We start from the raw sequence: 27235 nt of genomic DNA on the forward strand, positions 1-27235 counted from the left end.
AGTTAGCTTTTGAGAATGTTATAGAGATCGAAACAATGCACAGAAAATGTATTGGTTGTATAAAAAGAGGAAATAGCTGCTAAAGTCAATTAATATAATCCAAAGATACCTTTGAGATACTCTCCTATGGGGTTGATTATGGTAGAGGTGAAGAGTGGGTAGGTGGTTTGTTCCCAGAGAAATACAAGACATGTCTAGTACAGCCGAAGTGAGGAGACATATGGATGGAAACAGAATAAAGTCCAGTAGAAATTAGGGAAGAAAGGAATTACATTAAGAGGATAAGGGTTTCAGGTGAGAGATGGCACTCTGGTGTGAGAGAAGCCCAAGATTTAGCAGGCTCCAGTAAGGATGAGCAAGGACCCAGAAGCAATATCAGATCAGAAATGGATAAACAAATCAAAACAAAAGCACCAAAGCTGCTCAGCTTAGAGAAGAAAAGACAGGGATACGAAGGCTCACTTTTCATATTTTAGGGTTGCTATACGGCAAAGGGATCAGATTTATCTGTGTTGTTCTAGAGGACAGCAGAAGGGCAAATGTATGCAACTAGAGGGAGGAGAGGAACCTTCCAATAACAAACACAATGCCAGCATTTCAGCCACAACAACAGAAAGGACTACTTTCATAATTAATGGCTCTTGGTCACTGCAAAGATATATAAGTGGAGGTGCATTACTGGTAATGTAAAGGGAAACAAAGCACACTGCACAACAAGAAATATTAGACTATGTTTCCACTTCATAGAACTTATATGCATATAAAAATACACTGAACAAACTCATAAAGACTTGCCTTATATAGTCATTTTTTCAGTTTTTAGGGAACATATATTCAATAATTTAAGACAACCTATAATAATTTTTTTAATTTGGAAAAGCTTAGGAAGATTAATTAATTACATTTTCTGAGGTCACCACTAAAGCCAAGATTCAAACCCATCTCTGTCTGACTTAAAGTCTAGTCTTTATTTCAGAAAACCACAATCCCTCTTTTTAGTGGACTAAGAAGGGGATGAGTAAACAAAATGTGGAAGTAGTAGACATAGAATACTACATTGTAGGATATAAGGAGCTTTTAAAGTGGCAAACAGCAGATTTGGGAAGTATGACTGGAAAGTGACGGCACAATTAAGTCCATTGGAGCTGACTGGTGACAAAGCAGGGTTGTGGAAGATGGATGACCACACCTTGGCAAGTAGCAGATGTGAAATCAAGATAGAGTTGCTACTTTTCTCCATACGAGCACTGTGTAACTGACAAAAATACCCCCAAACCAGTATTAAGCATATTTCTCTATCCTTTAAGCTATTTTGATTTTTTAGTCACTTCTTATCCTTTCACAATATTTATTCTTTGGGGATTAAATTTCCTTTTTTATTTTCCTACATAAGCTAGATTTGATACCGGGAATAGATTCTGTGGTCCTGGCTACTTGAGTGCAGAGTGGAGTCTGGCCACATTTAGGACCAGGAGTGGTCTTAGCTGAGTTAGAACCTGATAACATTATTTATACAAGTGTAGTCTGTCTCCAAGATAGAGGGAGGTGTTTTATGACCACAGGCTTTATGAGTTGTAGCTATAAAATAATCAATCTTTTAAAGCAAACATAGCACAATGTCTCTATCCAAATGTGAGTTGTCCTTCAGAGCTGTGACCCTTGGAAACTTTTCACACATATTGGCATAAAACATATTTAAGCTTTTCAGTGGAAACATCTTTCAGACCCAGTTTATCATACATACAGACACACACATACACACACACATTATTTTAAAGAACACTTTAGGGGTGCCTGGGCAGCTCAGTCATTTAAGCGTCATGATCCCAGGGTCTGGGATCAAGTCCCACATTGGGCTCCCTGCTCAGCGGGGACCCTGCTTCTTCCTCTCACTCTGCCTGCCACACCCCCTGCTTGTGCTCTTTCTCTGTCATATACATAAATCTTTAAAAAAAGTAAAGTACACTTTATTTTTTAACAGGAAATGTTTTATCTTGCTTGATAACCAATTTTATTTCCCAGAAGGACTGACTGGCTGTGAATATCTCTTGGCTATCTGAAAAATCAAATCAGTCATTAAAAGACCAAGTGTTACCACGGAAGAGGTAAAAAAAAATGAGGTGCTGACTCTGAAAAACATACCCAGGGGAGAACGGCTAACTGTTCAGAATATTGGCTGGAACGAGTGAATGATTTGCTCATCATTAGCCAGAAGCTGGAGAGAGGTGGATATATGGCTACTGGACTCAGTTGAGAGATACCATGCAAGAGGAGAAGAAGCCTGACAGATTTCGCAAGTTCTGACAGTTATAGCAGCTTCACCTATGGGGAGACTGGCTGGGCTAAGACAGGAAGGACCCCTTCAGGATGTGCATTATGGCTGGTACTTTCACCGCTCTTATTCCTTATTCATCCTTAGTCTTTTTATTATTGTTTCACTGAGGTTAGATGTTGCTTAGTATGGCTAACTCTCAACACTATGTAATTCCTAAAGAATTTTGGCAAGAGCGGGGTACCTGGGTAGCTCATTCGGTTAAGCATCTGCCTTTGGCTTGGGTCATGATCTGAAAGGTCCTGGGTTCAAGCCCCACACTGGGCTCCTGTTTAGCGGGGGGCCTGCTTCTCCTTCTGCCTACAGCTCCCCCTGCTTGCACACTCTCGCTCTGTCAAATAAATAAATAAAATCTAAAAGAAAAAATTTTTTTGGGGGGGCAAGATTTCCAAAGAGTGTTCCACAAGGGTTTTCATGTTTCATTACTTTCCAGTCTAATTTGAAGTCTGTGCCCATCTTGGAGTTTCAAGGGAGAAATTATGCTCAAGGTATATGGAAAAGAGCAATCTTTAGGTAGCCCAGGGGCTTCCCTGTCTAGTGTCTGGATCAGAGAAGCACAGATAACCACTTTTCATGTGTATCCTCTGTAGAGCGGAGCTGACTTGAGAAGCAGACAGTCTTTCTCTTTCATCTCTAATAAATAATGGTGCTTTGAGCAATGCGTGTTTACTGGGAACAAATTCCACCACTGGGTGTGGTGGAAACACAGAGCCCTGGGGACGGTGCAATTTCTGCTGTCGTCCACAGTATTTCCTCCCTTGTCTTGGACGTTCCTGCCTCCTCAGACCAGGGCAGTGGCAGGTCCGGAGAGGTGTCTGCGTTGTCCTCCTACAAAGATGAGGAGGTGATGGTAGTGGTGGAGTGGCTCTGGGGCAGGGATTCCATCTTGCAAAGTCTGTCTTTACAACACAGTCAATAGGGGCAAGCCATGTCAGCAGCTGAATGATTTCCTTGTTGATAGGAGCTGAGGAAAAGATGAATAGCTTTGTGGAAGGAAAATTGGAGGATAGAAAGGAAGAAGAAAAAAGTTAAGCATTAGGGAAGACTTAGGAGCTGGAAGAAATGTCAAGGTGGATGTTTGCTTTTTCAGTTTGGCATGGAGACACAGAGAAATAATCTTTTCATCCTTTTTTTTTTTTATGATAGTCACACACAGAGAGAGAGAGAGGCAGAGACACAGGCAGAGGGAGAAGCAGGCTCCATGCCCTGGGAGCCCGACGTGGGATTCGATCCCGGGTCTCCAGGATCGCGCCCTGGGCCAAAGGCAGGCGCCAAACCGCTGCGCCACCCAGGGATCCCCTAATCTTTTCATCCTAATTAGCAAAGCCCTGGTGTCTGTTCTGCCCTGGGGAGCACCAGCCGTTATATTGAGCCTCTAAGTAAAGATAGCCAACTTATGTAAGTGTTCTAATCCCATCTTGTGGTGAGAGGCCCAAAAATTCTAGGGGCCAGTATCAATACCTGTAGTGTACACATAGGAAGTGGTGCCCTCAAATAAGACCAGGGCATCTGACCACCTTTTGTTATGTGTGTTTCTTTATAAATGTTGTATGGTGTCAGATCAGTTCACTTGATTTTTTTTTAAACAAAACTGTAGGCCATCTCTGAGAAAAACTCAGCCTAAACAATGGAAATATATATATATATTATATATATATCCATCTGCACACAGAATTCGCATACAGCAAAGCCAACACACACCATGGAGTGGTTTTGATAACCAAGAGTGGCTTGTCCTCTGTTCCAACCCATCAGGATGATAATCAACGTGGTCCGGGAAATGCTTGTTTTGGGTTGATCCATCTGTGGGTATGTTTCTTCCTGTCATCTGGGTTTCGAGTCACCTGCCGATCTGTTTCAGTGGGTGCTAGGTCACAGCCTGCCCTGTCCAGGTTTTACGGGGCACTTTCTTGAATCAAAGCTGATTTTCCACTGAAGAGAATTCTGTCTCTGGCAATTCCAAAATATAGCATCTCAAATGTAGATACTTCAACTGTGTTTACGTGTGTTGTGCAGGCTCTTTCTTTTCTTAGCTTTGAATTCTTCAGATATGGGATGTGCTGGAGGTGTGATTCCTGCATCATTCAAGTGTTATTTTGCAAATCGTCTTGGCTAATGTGTTGTGTACAAGTTGCCCGTGCCTGGGGCTGTGGTCTGTGATTTTTTATTTTTGTTTTTTAAAAATTTTATTTTGTTTAAATTCAGTTGATTAACATATAGTGTATTATTAGTTTCAAAGGTAGAAATTGGTGATTCTTCAGTTGTATATAATACCCAGTGCTCATTACATCACATACCCTCCTTAATGACCATTGCCCAGTTACCTCATCACCCCCCTGCCCCCGCCCAGCGACCCTCAGTTAGTTTCCAATTGATTGAGAGTCTCTTATAGTTTGTCTCCCTCTCTGATTTCATCTTACTTTATTTTTCTCTCCCTTCCCCTATGATCTTCTGTTTTGTTTATTAAATTCCACATATGAGTGAAATCATATGATAATTGTCTTTCTCTGATTGATGTGTTTCACTTAGTGTAATACCTTTAGTTCTGCAAATCATCTTGACCAATGTATGTGTGCAGGTTGCCTGTGACTGGGGCTATGGTGGCAAGGACTTTAGAGACGTCTGTGACATTTTTAAAAAAGATTTTATTTATTTATTTGACACAGAGAAAGATAGAGGGAGAGAGCAAGTGCCCAAGCAAGGGAAGCGGCAGAAACGAAGAGAGAAACAGACCCCCACTGAGCAGGGAACCCTAGTGCTGGGCTCCATCCCAGGACCCTGAGATCATGACTTGAGTTGAAGGCAGACACTTCACTGACTGAGTCACCCAGGTGCCTCAAGAGCTCTGCTGAATACTGTCCTCTTACTATTTAGGCAAGAGGTTGCTATCTTTTGAAACACCATAAATGTGTAATCTGTGTGTGTGTGTCTCTTTCTCTCACAAACATACACATTTAACAATGAGTGATTCATAAATATGAAAAGTTAACTTTTGAATTTTCACTCAGAAAAATCAACATTATTGATAATGTTATCAGTATTTCTAAAGTGGAAATTCATGGAGAAAATAGATTCCTAAGTATTTACTAATGCCAAGGACATTTTACCAGCATTTTCTCATTTGACTTCTGACAACTCTTAGATATGCTTTATCCTAGCAATGAAGTAACTGAGGCTCTTACCCATGAAGTAGCCTGCCAGGGCTATGGTAAGTGCGGGGCCAGGCCAGGGGCCTGCTGCCTCTGACACCTGAGGTCCCTTACTGTTAATTATTCTCTGTGCTGGGCTTTAGCTAATTGGCAGCTGTTTATTGCATTAAATTCATAATTCTGCTTTCATCATCGCAAAAACAATAATTATCACCGTGACTCTTTGCAGTGGCCCCTGGCCAAGACCGTTTGATCCCGAGTCAAAACCTTATGTTTGTATAGTGCTTTTGTTTTGTCCAAATCTACTAAGGGTGGTTTTCATGATCTGAGGACAACCAAACTGATTTCTCTCTATTTAGTACAGTGACATATCAAATTATTAATTTTATATGTTTGAGTCAGTTCCCAGGCTTATCATTCTCTGTGTTTTGGGAAGTTGGGAGCTTAAACATGCTTTTGAAAAATGTCTTCACCAAAGACAGGAGATGGTTAGGTGTCTCTTTTAAAGGGAAAGCTTCTTAGTGAGAAAGTGGAAATGAGAATTCATGTCCCTAGCCAAGAGTTTATTGTCTTTTCCAGTAACACCACACAATCTGGTGTCTAATTTGTCTAAAGACTTGGGATACTTGTCTATTAATAGCCTTGCTATTAATACTGTGCAGTGACTCGATAGGCCAAGATTTTACTGCTGTTTTGGAGAACTGAAAAGATTTCAGAGTTATATCTAGAAAGCCTTTGGAGTTTCTTCAACACGGTATATGATCAACAACTGAAACTATGACAAGAAGGAAGGAAATGAACATGCATTGGGAATCTATTATTTGCGAGACATATCAATAGGCACTTTTCCTGTAATTACCTTGTAAAGCTGATAGGAAGCTCTGCTTTGTAGAGGATGAAAGGTCAGAGAAATTAGTAATTTCCCCCAAGTTGAACCCTAAGAAGGTTTGAGTAGAGTCTGTTCAATGCCAAAGCCTTCATTCTTTTTATATCCTTGCCTCCATGTAGTTTGAAAAATGAAATATGTAGCATTTCATGTGCGGGTCACCTCAACAAGAAGACTGGTCACTCATTAAAATAACTCCCACTAAAAATCAACACCCCTCTTCCTCCCACAAGCTTCTCAAGGTTGCAGAGAGGAACACTAGAGCTCTGCTTAGCATAGGAATGCTGTCTACAGTAATCTGACATCAGAGGGTAGCATTCAGATCTTTTTTTTTTCTTTTCTGAGTTTCCTTCTCTGATGTCATATATGTTTTTGAAGTTTTTTTTTATGATAGAAAATTTCAAGTATATGCTAAAGTAGAGAAAACAGTATGTGGAAAAATTGGGTGCCTCGACCTGGCTTCAATTATTTTTGCCTTAATTTTATGCTCTATATCATACTGACATAAATTGTGATGTGTTTGCGTTTGGTGGTAAGTAGATAATGAACCATATGCTTTTACTTTTCAGGCCCTAGTTCTCACCCCAGTACAGGATTTTTTCCCTCCAATACAAAGTCTTAGTGGATTAGCAATAGGGACATCTTAAAAAGCATAATGAGAGACAACAGTAAATCAGCTATCAAAATAAGGTACGCTGGGATATAAAGATTTCACTTTGAAAATAAAAAAAAGGCCAAGAAAAGAGTGTGAGGAATATGAGAATTGGGAGCATGGAAACAAAAAGCTACTTGGAACCAGTTGATTCCCATGGGTGCATGAGTCTTGATTCCATTCAGGGTTTGGAAGGGGACTGAAAGGGCACAATCCAGATCACTGGATTATCTGAGAGATACAACCGTCCTTTGTTACATGGAGTGTTTGCCTTTGGTGTCGTAGCTCATCTGCCTTGAGAGAAATGGAGAGTCAAGGAAAGAAATGTGTTATGCTGTCATTTTTCAATTATCCACATAAATGCTTGGGAACAGGGGCATGGATTATAGAAGATGATAAAAAGCATTTGTATTTGACTTTGGAATGTATTGCCATATTATTTGCATTTGTCTATGAAGTATGTCCATCCTGGAAATTCCCTTTAAACACCACAGAAGACCATTCTGTGATGACCAGTCTCTGTTGGAGCTGCTTTCTTGTTCCACCAGTCTGCAGCCCCACCCCTCAGTCTCCTTCTCTAGTTTGACCTAAATGGCAAAGTTTCAGAAGGTCCTGATTCTTATACTATAAATATACATTTAAAATATTGACAGAATGGGAATTAGGCAGATGAGATTCCCAGAGTGAAGCTGGGGTTTTCCAAAACCAATCCAGTTAACTGACTTGAAAGTATTTGTCAAGTCTGTTCTCAGATACAATTACTGAAGACCTTAGACATCATAGACCTTCTAACCCATTCTCCTTCAACAGAGCTTCCAGCTCTATCAATACCTTTCTTCCAGCTCCAGTTTACACATGATAATAAGTCTGTTTCATGGGCTCTGTTCTGTCTCTGGCCCTTCCCACCCTGGTACCGGGAAGGGTTTTTTCCTGATGTTATCCTCACAACAAATTGTCGGAAGAGAAGATAAGATTTTCTTTAACAGCAATAACCTAGGATACTGCACAGGTGTGTCTGTTTATGCATCCCATGCTGGGAGGAAAAAAACTTGTTCTAATCTGCCTATGAATTCAGAATCCAACCCCAAACAAATTCATCCTTTACTTCCCTTGTGTAGACCTGGCGCGGTTTTCTTTGAGGACTCAAGCTATTAAAAAAGCAAAGCACAGAACTTACAGGCACAGTGATTTTCCTGTCCTGAATCACCCGGTACTATTTTTATTTCACTGCTTCTGTTTCTTTGCTGTATGAGTGTGTGTGATTTGCTGGATCATTTGTCCTGATTTTAGTTCAAACAGCCAGTGTACTTACAGGGCAATACAAAGTAATATAGAATACTTTACTTTTGCATTAAAGAGAATTGCCTCCATGTAAGTAAAATAACAAATATATGACAAGAATAATAAAAACCAGTATTTATTATGTGTTTACTCTCTACCAGAACTCTATTGAATGCTTTACTTGCATTACCTAATTCCATCCGCACAATATCACTATTAGATAAATTCCGTTATAATCCTCACTTTGCAGAAAGGGGCACCGAGGCTTAATGGAGTTGGTTGACCCACATCACAGCAGTAAGAGCAGAGCTGGGCAGGATAACTGGGTGGCTCAGTGGTTGAGTGCCTGTCTTCGGCCCAGGGTGTGATCTGGAGTCTCAGGATCGAATCCCACATCGGAGTCCCTGCATGGAGCCTGCTTCTCCCTCTGCCTGTGTCTCTACCTCTCTCTCTGTGTGTCTCTCATGAATAAATAAATAAAATCTTAAAAAAAAAAAAAAGGAGCAGAGCTGGGATTTGAGCACAAGGAGAATGATTCCAAAACACAAGCTCTGACACACAAACAGAAGCTTCTGAACATGGACCCAAGGCAAAAGAGCCGTGAACAGGGAAACTTATATGTGAGAGTGAAGCTGTAGGGATAAAGGTGGAGATAGGCATGAACCAGGCTGGTTGGGTTGGGTTGGTCAGGATGGGTTCGTGGGGCAAGATTGGTTTGAAGGAGGCAAAGGAGATAGGGAAATAGTGGTAGAGAAGAGAGGATGGGTGGGGTCAGTGGATAAGGTAAACAAAGGTAGTGGTGGAGATATTAGGTCCAAAAAAGAAATTGAGGACAGTTGCAGACAATGGAAACATCTCTGGCCTACATGTCACTTTAAGAAAAATGGTGGTCTATTGCTTTGCTTTTTAATAGCAACATGCTTATCCTATAGACTAATGGGAAGCTATACAACCTACTGTTTTTAGAGGCTTCCATTACCCTGATGGGTTAGAATTTGGGGTCTTACTTCTTTACCTGCTGTTTTGTTGTGAGAAGTTTTCTTCCCACTGCACTTTTCTTCTAAACACCTGAGATTTATTGAAGGAAGTGAAGCCCATGTATGTTTTTGAACTTGATGACTATTATTTATTGCCATATCTTACTAATTATAAATTATTTTTTTCAAAGTCTTGTTTGAAACACATTAGGAATCAAATGTATATAAATATAGTAACCATAAGGAATGTCAGGGTGGCTTAGTTGGTTAAGTGTCTGATTTTGGCTCAGGTTATGATCTCTGGATCCTGGGATCAAGCCCTCTGTCTGGCTCCATGCTTGGCTCAGAGTCTGCTTGGGATTCTCTCTCTCCCTCTCCCTTAGCCCTTCCACCCACTTGCTCTCTCTTTCTAAATAAATAAATAAATAAATAAATCCCAAAGAAAAAAGATAGTAACCTTGAAAATATAAAGGTGTCCTCTACAGTAAGTCCTATGAGATTTTATGATTTAACATGTACTCGACATATTCGATAAAAGGATTTATCGGTCATAGTTTTATTGGAGATTACTTATATTTTTTACAGTACATTTTACCTTGATGCCAGGATATTTGAGGCTTACCAAGGAAGAATGTCATAATTAAAACAGTGTCTAAGTAGGAAAGAATAATATTTATACATAAGCAATGCAGTATATTAGATTTGTATTTAGAGTTGAATCATATTCTGAAATATATTCTGTAATATAAAATAAAAACTAGCACATATAAAAATCACTTTACCAAATGCTTAAATAATAATACCTGTTAACCTTTAAAGTTTAAAATCTTGATTTATTCACTAAGGAGGGCACTTGATGGGATGAGCACTGGGTGTTATACTATGTGTTGGCAAATTGAATTTAGATAAAAAATTAAAACAAAAAATAAAAGCTAAAAGAAAGAATCTACCTCAAAAGCAAAAAAATAAAAAAAAAATAAAAAAAATCTTGTCTACTTCACTATGGACACATTATTATTCTATTGATTGTTGACCCTTCTGACCATACAAATTCTTTTTTTTTCTGATCATACAAATTCTTTTCATGTCTCATTGTAGTCGTGTAAAGTATTTTACTTCAAAGGAAAAATGCTATGAATTTACAGTGATTTCAGAATTTAAAAATGTTTCCTATTTTGTTGACTAATACAGAGGAACATTGATTGTGAATAAAGAATGTGCTATGTTGAAAACAAAATTAAGGATCCTGATGTTTCTCTGCCAGATAGCACAAAAACTAAAAACACCACAGGAATTTTTCAACATTATTAACCTCTTGACAATGTGTGGGTCGTATAAAGGACAAACGAATGTTTTGGAGGGACTGAGAATGCCAATTTTAACAGACTGTCCAATCACTGTAGATAAATATTTGTGTTCCTGGGGATTATTTGATTTTTATCAAAGCAAATTGAATTGGAAACATGGCATGTATTAAGTCATTGGTCCTTATTGTCCAATTCTTTTTCCCATAGAAGTTTCTATGCACTGAAAGAGCACTAAGTCATCAGTTAGACATACCATGTAGTGATTCTTATCATATCCAGACAAAATAAAAGCCTTTTAAGAAGCTACTTCACAAGACAACTGCATAGCTTTCCTCACAGGAACTTGTTAAACAAATAATGATTATTAAAGCTTTTGGGTCAATGACTTGCACCAGTTTAACGAGAACAATTCCAAGACGTCTAGCCCATTCCACATTCCATGTGACTAACTATGGTATCCAGAGCTTGGATAATATCCAGGCAACTCACAGTAGCTTTTCTCAAATGCTTTCTGGACCCTGTATTTTAAGGAAAGTGATAGAACTAGGTTTGCAGAGAGGAGGGGTACCCACTGTCAGTGATATCAAAGGTCTCTGCTGTATCTGAAAGTTGTCCAAAAGTATTCAAACTTGAAAACATTGCAAGGCTTGTCCATATCAATATTGGAGTTGGCAAATACATTGATCCTAATTGTTGATGTGGAGATTAATTGTATTTAGTGAGACAGATGTACTAGTAGTGTTACACAAGTGTCCAATAGAGGTTGCTGTGAGTTGGAATGATTAGCTTTTAAAAATGTGTGCATAGGAACCACTCCTTTATGCTTGTTGTCATGGTGTGATTGGGGTAGAAACAAAAGAAGGAAGATTTAGATTGGAAAGATAGGCATAAGAAAGAAGGAAGACAGGGACTAAGTCAGACAAGAAGAGCTTTGACTGTTTTAGGGTCAATTCTGTGGTTATTAACCAAGACAGATAGAAGCAGCAATTATATTTGGGACACAAAAACTCAAGTGCAGAAAGAAGCCAGGAGAAGACCAGCTGATCCTCTAGGTACCTGTCTCTTATAAATAGGGTCTGGAATCCAGAACTTTGGAATGAAGTAAAAAAACCAAGATAAGGGACTTCGGAATAAAGTGTCAGTAACCCAGCAAACAAAATCAGAGGTCTAGGACACCAGCACTAACAGCTTAGAGCCTAAACTTGTGAAGATTTGGAGAAGGCCTGAGCTCAGTTTTACCTTTCTCATTTAATTTATATTTATTAGGCACCCATTATGTGCCAGGCACTGCATGAGCAGCAGAGGCTATTATTGAACAAGGTGAGGTGTTTTTTTTGTTTGTTTGTGTTTTTTTTTAGTGCTGACTGGACCCCGCTGACCTACAGTGATGACAAGGGGCCCCATTGTGGGTGGAACTGTGGCGCCTCAGGGTTCCACCGCTGCCTGGTGCTTACTCTGCGTCCGCAGGCAGGTGGAGGCACTCGTGCTCCGGATCTGGCTCACAGCGCCCGAACTATCCCACTCTCCCCAGTACCCCAGTGTATAAAGTGTGAGTGCTCACACAGTGACAGGCCACAGGTGAGTGGGAGCTGCTCCCTGCTCCCCTCGGGCCACCGTGGGACCTGTGGGTCCGGGTGGGGGTGCTGGCCTCCGGGGCTGGGGTGAGAACACAGCGACCCCCATGTGATGAGAACATGTTCTCATTTTATAAAGGAGACATACAATAAACCAGTAAATAATGATATGAACAATTAACTCTAGAAGGAAATACATGACACAATAAGTATGAAGAAACTATTCTAGAGAAGAGTGGTACTGACAACCTCTCCAAAGAAGCGCTATTTGAGAGTGAGAGTGAAGTTTGAGAGAGAGTAGACCTTTGAAGAGCTGGAGGAAGAACCTTGTGAAATACCTGGAGGTAGAAAAGGCATTGGAACAAATGATGGGTATTTGTCTCTTCTGATGGCCGAGTAATATTCCATTGTATATATTACCACATCTTCTTTATCCATTAATCTGTCAAAGGACATCATGTCTCCTTCCACAGTTTGGCTGTTGTGGACATTGCTGCTATGAGCATCGAGGTGCAGGTGTCCCAGCGTTTCACTGCATCTGTATCTTTGGGGTAAATCCCCAGCAGTGCAATGGCTGGGTTGTAGGATAGCTCCATTTTTAACTTCTTGAGGAACCTCCACACAGTTTTCCAGAATCTCTGCACCAGTTCACATTCCCACTAGCAGTGCAAGAGGGTTCCCCCTTCTCCGCATCCTCTCCAACATTTGTTGGTTCCTGTCTTATTAATTTTCCCCATTCTCACTGGCGTGAGGTGGTATCTCATTGTGGTTTTGATTTGTATTTCCCTGATGGCAAGTGATGTGGAGCATTTTATCACGTTCTTGTTGGCCAGGTCTATGTCTTCTTTGGAGAAATGTCTGTTCATGTCTTCTGCCCATTTTGTGATTGGATTTTTTTGTTTCTTGGGTGTTGAGTTTGATAAGTTCTTTATAGATCTTGGATACTAGCCCTTTGTCTGATAGGTCATTTGCAAATATCTTCTCCCATTCTTGTTGCCTTTTCATTTTGTTGACTTTTTTTTTTTTCTGTGCAGAAGTTTTTTTTATCTTGGTTAAGTCCCAGTAGTTCATTTTTGCTTTTGTTTCCCTTGCCTTCATAGATGTATCTTGCAAGAAGTTGCTGTGGACAAGTTCAAAAAGGGTGTTGCCTGTGTTCTCCTCTAGGATTTTGATGGAATCTTGTCTCACATTTAGATCTTTCAACCATTTTGAGTTTATCTTTGTGTATGGTGAAAGAGAGTGGTCCAGTTTCATTCTTCTGCATGTGACTGTCCAATTTTCCCAACACCATTTATTGGAGGGCATTATGCTGAGTGAAATAAATCAGTTGGAGGACAATCTTCATATAGTTTCATTCATATGTGGAATATAAGAAATAGTGAAAGGGATTACAAGGGAAATTATGGGAACTGAGTGGGAAAAATTAGAGAGGGAGATAAACCATGAGAGACTCCTAACTCTGGGAAACAAACTAAGGGTTGTGGAAGGGGAGGTGGGCAGGGGATAGGGTAACTGGGTGACGGGCACTGAGGAGGGCACTTGATGGGATGAGCACTGGGTGTTATACTATATGTTGACAAATTGAATTTAAATTTTTAAAAAAGTAAAAATAATAAAAATATCCCCCCCCCCTAAAAAAAAGAAAAGAAAAGGCATTGAAAAGAAAAGGAAGAAGGAAGTGGATTTTCAGAATAGGGAGCAAAGGAGAGAGTGGTGTGAAATGGGGGCAGGGGATAGAGAAATTGACAAGAGCTCCATGGTACATTTGGAGGGAAGAGCATTTGGCTAGGCTAACGGATGGGCCAAGTAGTCTAAGAACTGATTTGAAGTAGCTCACTGTGTTTTATAGTCGTAAAATGGAAAACAGACTATTAGGGTCTGAATATTCTGCCCAGACATTGTGAAGAACTTACTTAGGAAGTTTCCTAAAGCAGAGATAAAATAAGAAGCAGGCCACTGGTGCCAGATGCTGGTGTGTAAGCTAGTTTCTAAAGAGCCCAGAGTTGAAAATTAACTTCAGGGCAAAACACTGCCATCCCAAAGAGTGGTGGTAGTAGCCGGAGGGTTTTTTCTCCGGATGACAAAACTGATGGGACAGGATGGTGAGTCACCCCGCGTGGGCTGCTGTGAAGCAGAGCGTAATGTGGGTTAGCCTGGGAGACGCATGAAGAATAAAGTGGACGAAATGCAGAAAGCACCATCCTTGTGATTTCCTTCTTTCCATACTCAGCTAAGTCAAGGTGCCCTAAGGAGCTCTTTCAATTGGTTAACTATATACTGTGCTCTTCCTTTGAATGTTTTTTAGGAAATACAAAAATTTGCTGATAATAATAGCTTAAAAAGTAGTAGCAATGTCTTGATTCCTCTTCTGGGTTAAATTGTGTCTCCCCAAAAGATCTGTCTAGGTCCTCATCCTCACTACCTCAGAATGTGATCTTTTTTGGAAACAGTGTTGTTGCCGATGTCATTAGTTAAATCCAGGTGAGGCTGTACTGGAGTAGAGTGGGCTCTTAATCCAACATGACTGGTGTCCTTATGAGAAGAGGGAATTTGGATGTAGAGATGGGCACGGTGGGGAGATGGCCATGTGAAGACAGAGACACACAAGGAGAATACCATGTGAAGGTGGAGTCAGAGATTGGGGTGAGGTATGTGTAAGCCAAGGAATGCCAAGAATTATTGGCTATCACTGGAAGCTAGGACAGAAGCATGGAGCAGATTCCTCTCAGAGTCCTTAGAAGGAACCAGCCCTGATGATACCTTGACCTCAGATTGAGGACAGTAGAACAATACATTTCTGCTGTTCTAAACCACCTAGTATTTATTTGTACAGCAGCTCTACAAAGCTCTACAGTCTCTTCCCATTCCTCTGTCTTATTCTCTTCCACCATTCCCCCTCACACTCTCTTATCCATTAAGACTGAGTTGCTTTTCCTACCATCTATGCTCTTTCTGCCCAAAATATCCCCCTTCCCTTCTTTGTCTGCCAGGCACCTATTTTAAAATTATTTATAAATTCCAATTTTTAATTATAAAATATTTCAAGCATACACAGAAAATAATGTAACAGACTCCATTTTATCAACATCTAGATTTATCAGATGATAACTTTGGTTTTTGCCATATTTGTTTCAAATCTTTCCTTTTTATCCTGAAAAGGAAATGTTACTGATAAAGCTAACGCCTCCTCTCTTCCTACACACTTCCACTTCCCTGTTCTCCACAATGGTTGCTCTTCCTTAATCTTAAAGTAGCTTGCAGAACGTCATGAACATCACCCAGGCCAACTTCATAGCTCTGTCTCCTGTTCCCACAATATTTTATACACAACTTACATGAAGCAATGATCATATTGTATTTTTGACTGTAGTCTTTTTTTTCTATAAGAAAAGAAAATGACCTGTCATTTTCAATCATTATCTGGTGCCTATACAATGTTTAGGTCTTGGTTAAACACTTTTAATGATATAATGTCTCCAGGAGAGCATTTGGCCCTCTGAAGAGCTCTGTGCTTATCAGGACTGGAATTTTCATTCTCTTTTTTTTTCCCCCTGAAATTGAAACTATGAATTTTGCTTGTCTAATGCAGTAGGCGATATTATTTGTCCACAATTCTTCCTTCCCCCCTCATTCTTGCTGTGGTGTGTTGCGTGGAGTCTATTTCCCTGCCCCCTGGGGTTGAGCTTGGGCATATGATTTGTTTTGGTCAATGGAATATAGGCAGAAGTGAGTGTGTCAGTTCCAAGCTGACACTTGAAGAGGTTTATGTGTTTCTGTTCTCTGCTTTGTGCTTCCGCCATTCACAATGAAAGCATGCTGCAAGCAGAAGCTGGTGCCAGAGTGAGGAGACAGGTGGAGCCAACCTGACTCCAACCTGAAGGCTGGTTGTAACCAAGCCTAATAAAGCTTCAGCAAGCCTGCAGGCTTGCAGGCAGGAATAAATGCTTTCTGATGTAGTTTGCTAAGATTTGGGGTGGATGTTGGTGGTAATCTCATTATGACATCTAACAGCTAATGCTAGAGCCAGACTAGATCACTCACTGATTAGTGATCCAGTGTCTTTCTACTATTATTCTGTTATTCATCTACGCATTTGACAAATACTTATCACGTATTTACTACAGAAAACATCAGACACAACAAAAACTAAAAACAAAAACTATAGTCTCTGCCCTCACACAGAGCATATTTCTAGGAAAAGAAATAGATAGAAACAAGTAGATTTAAACCAGAATATGATGACAGTCCTTTAATAGCACAAATGTCCTTCTGAGAGTAATGGAGGGAGTAAGGGTGTTTGCGGTGGCTAAGGTAGGGCTTTTTGGGGTGCTAATGATGCCGAGTGAGCATATGTTTCTCCCCCTTGAATGGTCTCACATGATGGCCTCATTTTCTTCATTTTCCTTTATTTGCATAGTGTCAGCCTAACTGTGCTTGTGCTCTAGGCTCCCTTGTCCTCAGTGTGTAGCCTGTATTCAGAGAGCTATGGGGTTCTTTTGTAAGTTCTTAGAGAAAGACCAAAAAATGCCCCATTTTTCCTTTTCCAAAGGGAGCAATCACATAGCCTCACTAGAACAAGTCAAAGTCCTGGCTGTGCGTGCAATCTGATTTGTCTCAGGTGAGAGGTGTTCAGTAGATGAAATGTCAAAGGAAAAATGTGACTTTAGCAATACTGTAGGGACTGTGGTCAGCACTGAACTTATAAAGGCCTTTGTTTTTCCATGTTTTGCTTGGCCACGGGAAGAGCCTGGAGCAGCCCGCACCCCCATCTGTATTCATGTTAGTGAGACCAAAAGTGCTGACTCGGAATTGCAGATCAGGGCCTGTGGCTTGCCAGGGTAAACTTGTGTAATGCACAGTACATCCCTCCTAACAACACTGGTTCTTTTGTCACTTAAACAGAGGCTATTAAGAACATGAGTCATTAAAAAGAGCTTTAGGAGAGCAGGCACATTTTCCAATATTGTGGCTGTAGGCGATCCTCAGAGAGTTCCAGAAGCTCCAGAAGAAGTGAAGCATTTTGTGAAATACCAACAATAGATTCAGAATTATAATCTGAATTGATTAGAAGCAAGTACTATCTCCAAAGATGGCTTCTGATGAATGCCAAAAACAACTGGGGACACTTGGATGAAAATTGACTAAAGTATTTTTGTGTGTGTGTGAATGTCTAAGTATCACCAGTAAGAATATTTCTAAATCTTAAACTGGCCTGAGAGTCTCTAGCTTACTGAGGAAAGTACAAATTCAAGACACTGGTTATAGGATATCTTTTTCATATTATCAATACCCCGAAAGTGCACCTGTAGGAATACGGAGGGGAAAAAGTTCTTAGTCTACCATCCAGGGAAAAATCTGGGTAACATCTTCAAGGCGTTTCTGCTAACACATTTCTCTACAAGTACTTCTTCCGTAGTTGAGCTCAGATGGCACATGTTTTGTTTGTGCATTTTCTTTCACTTTTGTTATTTGTTAGAAAAGATCAGGGATTGGCTGACTACGGGCCAAATCTGGCTCTCTGTCTGAGTGGGGCACAGCCACATTCACTCATTCACAGATTCCCTGAGGGCTGCTGTCATGTTACGAGGGGCAGAATGGTGACATCTCCACAGATCCCATGTGGCCCACAAAGCCTAAAATAGTTGCTCTCAGGCCTTTACAGAAACAGCTTGACAACGCCTAGGATCGACGACTAGAGTCACATATGAGTAGCATTCTAAGGCTCTCATGAACACATACTAAAAAGTTATGTACCATTGACATGTTCACCAGCGTTTGTTGGATGACACTAGCTTTTCCACCTAAACATGGGTTCCTACTGATGTTTCTAACTCCACTCTGTTACCACTTGTATCATTTTAGCATCTGCCCCCTTTGCTTATCTGTGTGCTCCCACTCCAACAGTGTCAAAAGTTGCTCCCACTGTCTGCCAAATCCAGGGTACATGGATAGCAGTATCAGAACTGTGAACTCTTATTCTTGTGAGAAAAAAAATTAGCAATTGGAGTAGAGGGTTTATACTCAGTATCTTTTACTGTGAGGTGGAGACCCTACTCATTTCCAAAGTTATTTGCTCTGTCCACTGACTTTTAACTCTTCTTTTACTACATCTTCTATCCGTGTTTGCTTCTTTTTTTTTAATTTAAAAGATTTATTTTTTTATTTTTATAAATTTATTTTTTATTGGTGTTCAATTTGCCAACATATAGAATAACACCCAGTGCTCATCCTGTCAAGTGCCCACCTCAGTGCCAGTCACCCAGTCACCCTCACCCCCCTCCCACCTCCCTTTCCACCACCCCCAGTTCGTTTCCCAGAGTTAGGAGTCTTTCATGTTCTGTCTCCCTTTCTGATATTTCCCACTCATTTTTTCTCCTTTCCCCTTTATTCCCTTTCGCTATTTTTTATATTTCCCAAGTGAATGAGACCATATAATGTTTGTCCTTCTCCGATTGACTTATTTTACTCAGCATAATACCCTCCAGTTCCATCCACATCGAAGCAAATGGTGGGTATTTGTCGTTTCTAATGACTGAGTAATATTCCATTGTATACATAGACCACATCTTCTTTATCCATTCATCTTTCGATGGACACCGAGGCTCCTTCCACAGTTTGGCTATTGTGGCCATTGCTGCTATAAACATCGGGGTGCAGATGTCCCGGTGTTTCATTGCATCTGTATCTTTGGGGTAAATCCCCAGCAGTGCAATTGCTGGGTCGTAGGGCAGGTCTATTTTTAACTCTTTGAGGAACCTCCACACAGTTTTCCAGAGTGGCTGCACCAGTTCACATTCCCACCAATAGTGCAGGAGGGTTCCCCTTTTTCCACATCCTCTCCAACATTTGTGGTTTCCTGCTTTGTTAATTTTCCCCATTCTCACTGGTGTGAGGTGGTATCTCATTGTGGTTTTGATTTGTATTTCCCTGATGGCAAGTGATGCGGAGCATTTTCTCCTGTGCTTGTTGGCCAGGTCTATGTCTTCCTCTGTGAGATTTCTCTTCATGTCTTTTGCCCATTTCATGATTGCTTCTTGTTCCTGGTTGCCAGTCATGATATGATACAGGGATAAAGGGAACAGGTGGTATGTGTGAGGGATTTTCAAATTTCTTGAGGTTATAAAATATATATGTCTGTGCATATACTTATGACAAAGCATGCTATGTTTTACCAAATTAAGTCCAAATTCCTTGAGAAGCTCATGTAGACTGGATCAGAGCCTCTGGGACCCAAACTCACATCTACTCAGTCTCACCTCTGCTTCCAACCTAGAGGTAATCACTATTCTGGATTTGACTCATATCACAACAGAGTCTCATCTCATCTCAGAACACCACGCATTATTTACTTTTTGCTCCAGGACTTCTCCAATGCTACAGCTGGGAATGAGACCCTAGTTGTAAAACTTATACATGGAACCCCAAATTTATGAAAGTTAACTTTGAGAGCAATCTTCAATCAACGAGGGGTGGGAACCTATGGATTAATGCTTCCTGAAATTGTCCTTCTTCTAGAGGACAGCTCTGAAATACTTCCTGTATGTCCTTAGACACCAGAACTTAGCCCCAGAGTCCAAGAGCTATGATATCAGAAATGCACTTTATATATACATTTCTCCCTTCCCCCATTTTCTCTGGTCCCCTACTTGTACTCTGGAATTATCTCTTTGACTAGGGCTTCACTTTCTGGTAGAACCCAAACTAAGACATATAGTACTAGACTCTCAATGGGAGTGATTTGGGAAGAGGAGACCTGAGGAAAAGCCTTGGCCAATTTGAGATAGCTAAGGCACTGGCAAGGTATGGGTCAACCATGGGCACTTCTTGCCATTCACATCACATGCCTGGTGATAATGGTAAGTGACAATTGCAGCAACCTTGGCCTGACAGCAGCAAGATATCCAAGAACTCAGCCAGCTCAGGGATGAAAGCTCCATCATCCCACTAGGCTAGAGAATTAGACAAGTAGGAGTCGTGGCTGAAGGAGAGGGATGTTTAATATGGGCAGTGGAGGAAGGAGGTGATAAAACATCAGTTATAACTTTGGGACCAGTGGTAGCAGTGAAGACTGCCGATTACCACAGTAATCTTTACCTATGAAGTCATGTGTAGGGATTGTGGCTTAGCGGCATAGGTACCTCTGAGGGATACAAAGAATAGACTATATGCATTGCTTCTGGATTCCTGCCTCACATCCTGCAAGCTTCATCTCTGATCTCTGTGCACATTCAGTGGGTAGTTTGGCTTACCTCAGACTCACAACTTCTCTCAAGCACTGGCTGCTATGAGCCTTTGCTCCCGGGTATTTCCAAAGCCACAGATGCCTTTGGAAAGCTCTCTGTTCAAGCAGATATGCTCAGTCTGGAGATATACAGGGATTGATATATCCTCAAGTAAGTTTCACCTGATGTGCGATTTGGTCAGTGGATCAAAACCATCAATTCAGGGTGCCTGGGTGGCTCAGTGCTTGAGCATCTGCCTTTGGCTCAAGTTGTGATCCTGGGGTCCTGGGATCGAGTCCCACATCGGGTTCCCTGCAAGGAGCCTACTTCTTCCTCTGCCTATGTCTCTGCCTCTCTCTGTGTGTCTCTCATGAATAAATAAGTAAAATCTTAAAAAAAAAAAAAAAGCCAACATCAATTCCCAGGTAAACAGTTCCAAAAGGCCCTCTATATCCTCTCTAGAAAATTCCTGTCAAGACTGAGTGCCACTTGCCTACAGTAGTTATTTTAATAATGAATCTGTGCATTTACTTTTTTCCACTTTATCCCTTACTTTTCCCTCACTTCTGCTCCCTGTTTGAATCTCCTTCTCCTTCTCCTTCTCCTTCCTCCTCCTCCTCCTCCTCCTCCTCCTCCTCCTCCTCCTCCTCCTTCTTCTTCTTCTTCTTCTTCTTCTTCTTCTTCTTCTTCTTCACATTTTATTTATTTATTCATGAGAAACACACAGAGAGAGAAACGCAGAGACATAGAGGGAGAAGCAGGCTCCCTCTGGAGAGCCTGATGTGGGACTAGATCCTAGGACCCTGGGGTCATGACCTGAGCCAAAGATAGACGCTCAATCACTGAGCCACCCAGGCACCCCTGTTTGGAACTTCTTGCCTTGAGCACAACTTTCAGGAAAATTCAAGTTAAAAAAGAATCCTTAGATTCTGATCTATCTCTAGCTTCTATTTTCTATCCTGGTTTTTTTTTTTTTTTTTCTGTCTTTGCTGCTTCCTTGGTATATGCCCGGGAAATAAACGGAGCAATAGAACAAATGCAACAAATAATTGAATAGCATTTCCACAAGGACTTAAGCTGCCGAGTTGAAAAGACCCACTAAATAGCCCAGAAAATGGTAAAAAATGTATTGTTTTGAAGTTTTTCTCCATGAATAGTCTGTTTTTATCCCTACATCTGGTGTACAGCTGTTCTCCTGAAATTTCTCCTTATTATACTCTTGCTCCAAAACTTCTATTTCTTATAGCCCATGCTTTCTTTTTTGGAACACTTCTTCAATAGTTTTAGAAAGGATGCATACGAGGTAATTTTTTTTTTGAGTCCTTAAATGTCTGAGGAAGTCCTTATTTTTGCCTTCTATGTGATTGAATAGATGTGGACTTACAGGTTAGAAATAATTTCCTTAAAATATTTGAAGGCAGTGTCTTCTTACTTTCAGTGTAATTGAGAAGTCCCAAACAATTTTGTTCATGATCCTTTACATGTGATTTCTTTTTCCTCTCTCTGGAAGCCTGTAGAATCTTCTTTAGTCCCCAGTGTTCTGAAGAATTAAATGAAGTGCCTCAATGAAGCTTTCTTATTTGGTTCTGATCTCTATGTTAAACATTTTCACAAATGCTTGGCAATCCTTGGAAGGCTTTAAAATTTTCAGTTGTCTTTTAAATAAATTAAAAGAAGAAAAAAGAGAGTCTTCCTATTTATTCCTATTTACCATTTTGATTGCTTTTCATTCTTTCCTATAACTCCTGAGCTTTCATCTGATGTCATTTTCTTCAACCTGAAAAAGTAAATATTCTAGTTTCTGTTCATCTCAAAAAGTCCACTTTATGTCTTTTTAAAAACGTTTAAAAAGTATTTATTTGAGAAGGAGAGAACGACAGAGCAGGAGCAGGGGAGCAGACAGAGATGGGGAAGCAGACTCCCTGCTGACCAGGGAGCCTCACATGGGGCTTGAACCCAGGACTCTGGGATCATGACCTGAGCCAAAGGCAGAGCAACTGAGCCACCCAGGTGCACCTTACTTTCCTTTTCAAAGGATATTTTCTGGATATATAATGCTGGTTTGATAGATTTTTTGTTTGTTTACTTCATATGTTCTATTGTGTTTTGTGTCCACTGTGAGTGATGAGAAGTCAGGCATGATTTGTATCATTGTTCACCTGCATGTAATGTTCTTTGCCCTCCAGCTGCATTCAAGATTTTCCCTTTATCTTTGGTTTTCACTAGTTTGATTATTGATGTACTTAGGTCTAGTTTTCTTTATATTCATCCTACTTAAGATTTACCTAGACTCTTGGATATATAGGTTGATAATTTAAACAAATTTGAGAATTTTAGGCCATTGTTTCTTTAAACATTTTCTCCTTCATTTTCTTATTCCTTTCTCTGGAGGGCTCCACTTAAATGCATGGAGACCTCTTGATATTATTGTTTTTTAGTCATGAAGGCTCTGAAAAATTAAGACTCATTTGTTTTCAGTATTTTTTTTTCTTTTAGCAAGTCAGGGGGCCTTCTTCTCTGTTATTCCTTTCTTAAGTCACTTTGGCATCCTGAAATTCATTCTCTGGCTCCTTAAGTCAGGAAGACAGTAGTTCTCTTCATGAATTTTGGCCGCCCTGAACCACATGGACTGAGAAATACCCTCAGAAGAAAAGCTTTCTAAAAGTAATTCTCACCCAATGCAGTTGCCTTCTGTGAAGGGTTGAAATCTCTTCCATCTTGGACTCCTTTTGGATATTCTCAAGTAACTTAAATAACTTGTTTTTTTTTTTTAATTTTTATTTATTTATGATGGTCACAGAGAGAGAGAGAGAGAGAGAGGCAGAGACACAGGCAGAGGGAGAAGCAGGCTCCATGCACTGGGAGCCCAACGTGGGACTCGATCCCGGGTCTCCAGGATCGCGCCCTGGGCCAAAGGCAGGCGCCAAACCGCTGCGTCACCCAGGGATCCCCAATAACTTGTTTTTTATACTGGTTTGGAGTTTATAATTGTTCTCTGTAGGAGGGTTAGTCTAATACAGGTATTTAACCATTTCGAAAACTAGACTCTTCTACTATATAGCTCTTACTCTGTCATGTATCTCTTTTAAAAATGCCAGTGGTTATTCCTTGTCTATAGATTAAAACAGATTTTATTTAGACCGAATACACTCCATTTTTTTTGTCAGTGAGTTAAAAAATTTTCCCCACAACAGACCCTTATCCTCGCTAAACTGAACTGTTCTCCAAACATTCTATTTTGCTCTGCTCTTTTGTTAAACAATTCTTTAGAATAACATTTCCCCTAAATTTGCATGTCCCAATCTTGACAATCCTTCAAGGTCTAACACAAATGTCAATTCCTCCATGAAAGCTCTCCTTATCTACCCAGTTGTAAGTGACTTAATTTTCTACTAAACACCTCTTTATATTTATTTCACTTCATTTAATAAGCCACTTGGGTGGCAGAAGCAATATGAGCATAAGTGATTTAAATGTAAGGAAGACAGTTTCCACTCAAGAAATCTCTGCTCCTATAATGATAGAAAAAGCCAAAGTAATAGAAAGGTGGCAAGTGCTGTGGGCAGAGGTTGCTGTGGAAGCTCTGGAGAGGAACAGTCAACTCAGTCTAGAGTCTTAGGGACAGCTTCTTGAGTCAAGTATTCCTAGACCTGAGTCTTAAACAGTGAATTGTCTGAATCAGATACATGGACTAGGAGAGGAGGAATGTTCCTGAAAGAGAAAACTATAAATTTGAAGGCAGAGAAATATAAATTTCTGATAGCACTAAATATTCTGTCCTTTAGGTGATCTGATCTTCTAATAGGTAGTAGGAAGTGACAATGTATCTACAGCTCCTGTCTCTCCCAAGTATCTACCAAATGACTTTCCACTCCTGGCTTCTACAGGTCAGCCCTCCCCTGGGGTCCAGCTCTCTCAGTCACCGTAAGTTTGCACATTATAGGTAGATGCAGGAATCATCTACACAGGATCTTTTTCATTCTAATTAAGTGGCTGTGTGGCTATGTGTCTTATTATGACCTGTGTGTGGGCAAGGTCAATGCCCAATGCTTTTAGTTCCCATAACCTGAGAAAGAGCTTCAGTACTACATAATCCATCATTCAATTGTATTGAATGAAGGAAGAAATTCTTCATGAACTTTGCCCCAGCTTTATTGAAGTTAGAATGATGAGCTAGCTCATGCTATACATGCCCTGGGTTGTGAAACTGAAGGAGAAATTTTAAACCTTGGAATAAATAAATTCAATAAAATTACACATTGCAGTTACAAGAATGTGTAAATGTGTACGGAGGAGGGCAAGAACAAAGAAAATAAAAAACAGGTTGCTCTAGTGCAGTAAAGTGACCGGCTAATTTTCATTTCCTTTGCTTTTGAAAATATCACTTTTGGAGGATATATGAAATGAATACAAGGTCGAAGGAAGGAAACTTGGCAGAAAATGGTAGGTGAGGAACAGCAATGATTTAAGAACTATGACAAAGGAGATTAGAAATTGAGTGGTTTCTGGCTTGTGGAATTTGAGAGGAGCCTCATTCGAGAAGACTGATCTACGAAGGATGATGACCATCTCCATCAGGGACCAGACAGGAGGCAACAGGCTTACATTACAGAAAGGGATTTAGATAAGAGAAAAGGAAAAATTTTCAGACAGTGCAATTTGATAGACACTGGAATGTGTAGCTGGGGAAGCTTGTGGAATTTCCTTCTCTAGAGGTCTTTTAAAAATAGAACAATGTTTCATCTGCCTGAAGGATGGACTCTGTTTGACCTTTCAAAGTGTCCACTGAACCCAGAAGGTGTACCTTCTGCTTTCTGAGAAGAAAGCAAATCTGAATCATCCTGGGTGGCTTGAGTAGTGAAAATAGGGTGCATAAATTTCATATTTGATTTGATTTACAATTTACATAAGTCATATTTGTTCTCCTTTCTTTCCCTTTTGGTTGAATGTTTTCATTTTTAAGGCTTGGAGATTAGATTTAAGTAAGAATATTATAGGGCAAGAAGGAAGAATGCTCATCTTTAGGGCACATTTTTATAGGGACATAGGCAAGAAGAAAAGGATATTTTGGACATCTTTGATTTGCTTTCACTTCCCATTTTAAATAAAAAAACCCCACTGCCTTTTCTGTTTGGTTTAATATTTTGGGGGTAAAATTTTTAAAAAATTAATTTAGCCTAAATGTTTTTTTACAGTGTTTTTGGTATCTCAAACTGGAAGAGGTTCTCTATATTTAATTTCCTCTCAGGAAGTTTACCTTCAGGAGTCCAAGTGTAAGGTCAAGCTTTGGGTTGCCGGAAATGGTAATGTTCTTTACTGTCTGAGCACCCAGACAACACTTAATAAAACATCCTACTTTGTGGACATTGGTAAGGATTAAAGTGCTTTACCCATTTCCTCTTATTCTATAATTGGTGATTTCTGTATTCTGTCTTCTAAAACTCGAAAATGAAATTATACATAAGCAAGAGCAGCATTCTCTGGATTCAGCTTATCACTCTGGCTTGCCAGATATAGGGTGGTATCCATCTTTTTTCCTTTCTAAAAAAAATGTTGCAAAGGCCAAAACGGATATAAATTTTAGAACTCATTATTTACCTTAGGCAACAACTCTAGGGTGTTCTAAACTTGATTTCTGACTTTTTGTTGATATGAGAACATTTACAGGATAAAGCAATGAATCATAATACCTCATATTCATGTAGCTCTTTGTATTTGTCAAAATACTTACTCATTTAATATCTAATTTGATCTTAACAAGAGCCTCATCAAGATCATGATCTTACGGGTAAGAAAATGGGATCTCAGTAAGGAGATGTGACATGCCCAAGATCGCAACACTAGAAAGCAGAGTTGGAACACCCCTGACCTCAAAGCCTGTGTGTTTCTCACTGCATCATGCTATGCTGTCAACGAGAATCTGTGATTTCCTGGTGGTTTCTTTTTCACCATTTATGAGATCTTTGTCTCTGATTCATTCTGAGCCAACACCATATTAGAGACCATGACACTAATGTTATTGTCACCAAATAGAAAGTTGTGCTAGCATTCTCATGGAGTAAAATACCAAAGGTTAAAAAAATCCTGCCGTTCTACATAAGTCATGCAAATTAGATAGGCCAGTTATATGGAGATTACAATTTTTGCCAATTCATGCTAGCTTTTCATTATTAAGGCACATTTTATTTTTATGGCAAAACTTACTTTAATTCTTGTATCAGTCTCTGACAGAAATTCAATATTAACTCCCATAATCCCTGTCTGTCTGTCTTGGGTGTCTTTTGGGGGTACAGTGTGGCTTTATTTCCTTCCCTAACAGTTCGGAAGTTTGTTTAATACTGACTCAGAGGAAGCATTCTAGCTGAGTCTTCACATGGTCTTGTTTACAGCTCCGGAGTGCACATAATAGATAAGCTACTGATTTCCACAAGAACCCCCACATTTCCTGGGTGTGTGGGCGTGTGTGCTTGCGCCTGTGAATTACGATTATGCAATCCGCCTGCTAGCTGCATCAGGTTGCAAAGCCATTTCAGATCTCTTAAATATTTCTCTCCTAAACCTAATTTCAAAAACCAAAAACCATTGTATTCCATGGGAAGTGTGCTGGTAACTAATAATTAACACTGAAAAGCCAATGAGTTTGTAACAAGATCAAACTTGATATTGAGGCAGGGAGTAGGCAAATTTGCCTGAGGAAACATTGTGAAATAAAGCTGCAAATGGCCATAGATGAACACTGTTCCATTTGTAGGATTTCTTTCCTTGGTTATAATTATAACTATCACTTACAGAGAGCCTAGGATGTAGCAAGAACTTTGTTAGGTCAGCATCATCTTATTTGATTCTAACGGTAGC

The 27235-nt window shown here is 40.1% G+C and overlaps 1 long non-coding RNA gene across 22 annotated transcripts in view; it reads left to right on the top strand.

The window, feature by feature from the left end:
* The window catches only part of LOC102153066, a 125531-nt gene that overhangs the window by 77206 nt on the left and 21090 nt on the right, over window positions 1–27235 (top strand). For 18 of the 22 annotated variants that reach the window (XR_005366819.1, XR_005366830.1, XR_005366820.1 and 15 more), the window contains one exon: window positions 2023–2383. The exons of 1 other annotated variant lie outside the window; for it this stretch is intronic. This is a non-coding gene — a long non-coding RNA (uncharacterized LOC102153066). Of the gene's footprint in view, window positions 1–2022; window positions 2384–11942; window positions 12163–27235 lie in introns of all 22 variants that reach the window. 3 more of the 22 variants (XR_005366823.1, XR_005366832.1, XR_005366824.1) reach the window with 2 other exon arrangements.

Source organism: Canis lupus, chromosome 11 (assembly GCF_011100685.1).
Source record: "Canis lupus familiaris isolate Mischka breed German Shepherd chromosome 11, alternate assembly UU_Cfam_GSD_1.0, whole genome shotgun sequence".
Classification (NCBI taxonomy): Eukaryota; Metazoa; Chordata; class Mammalia; order Carnivora; family Canidae; genus Canis; species Canis lupus.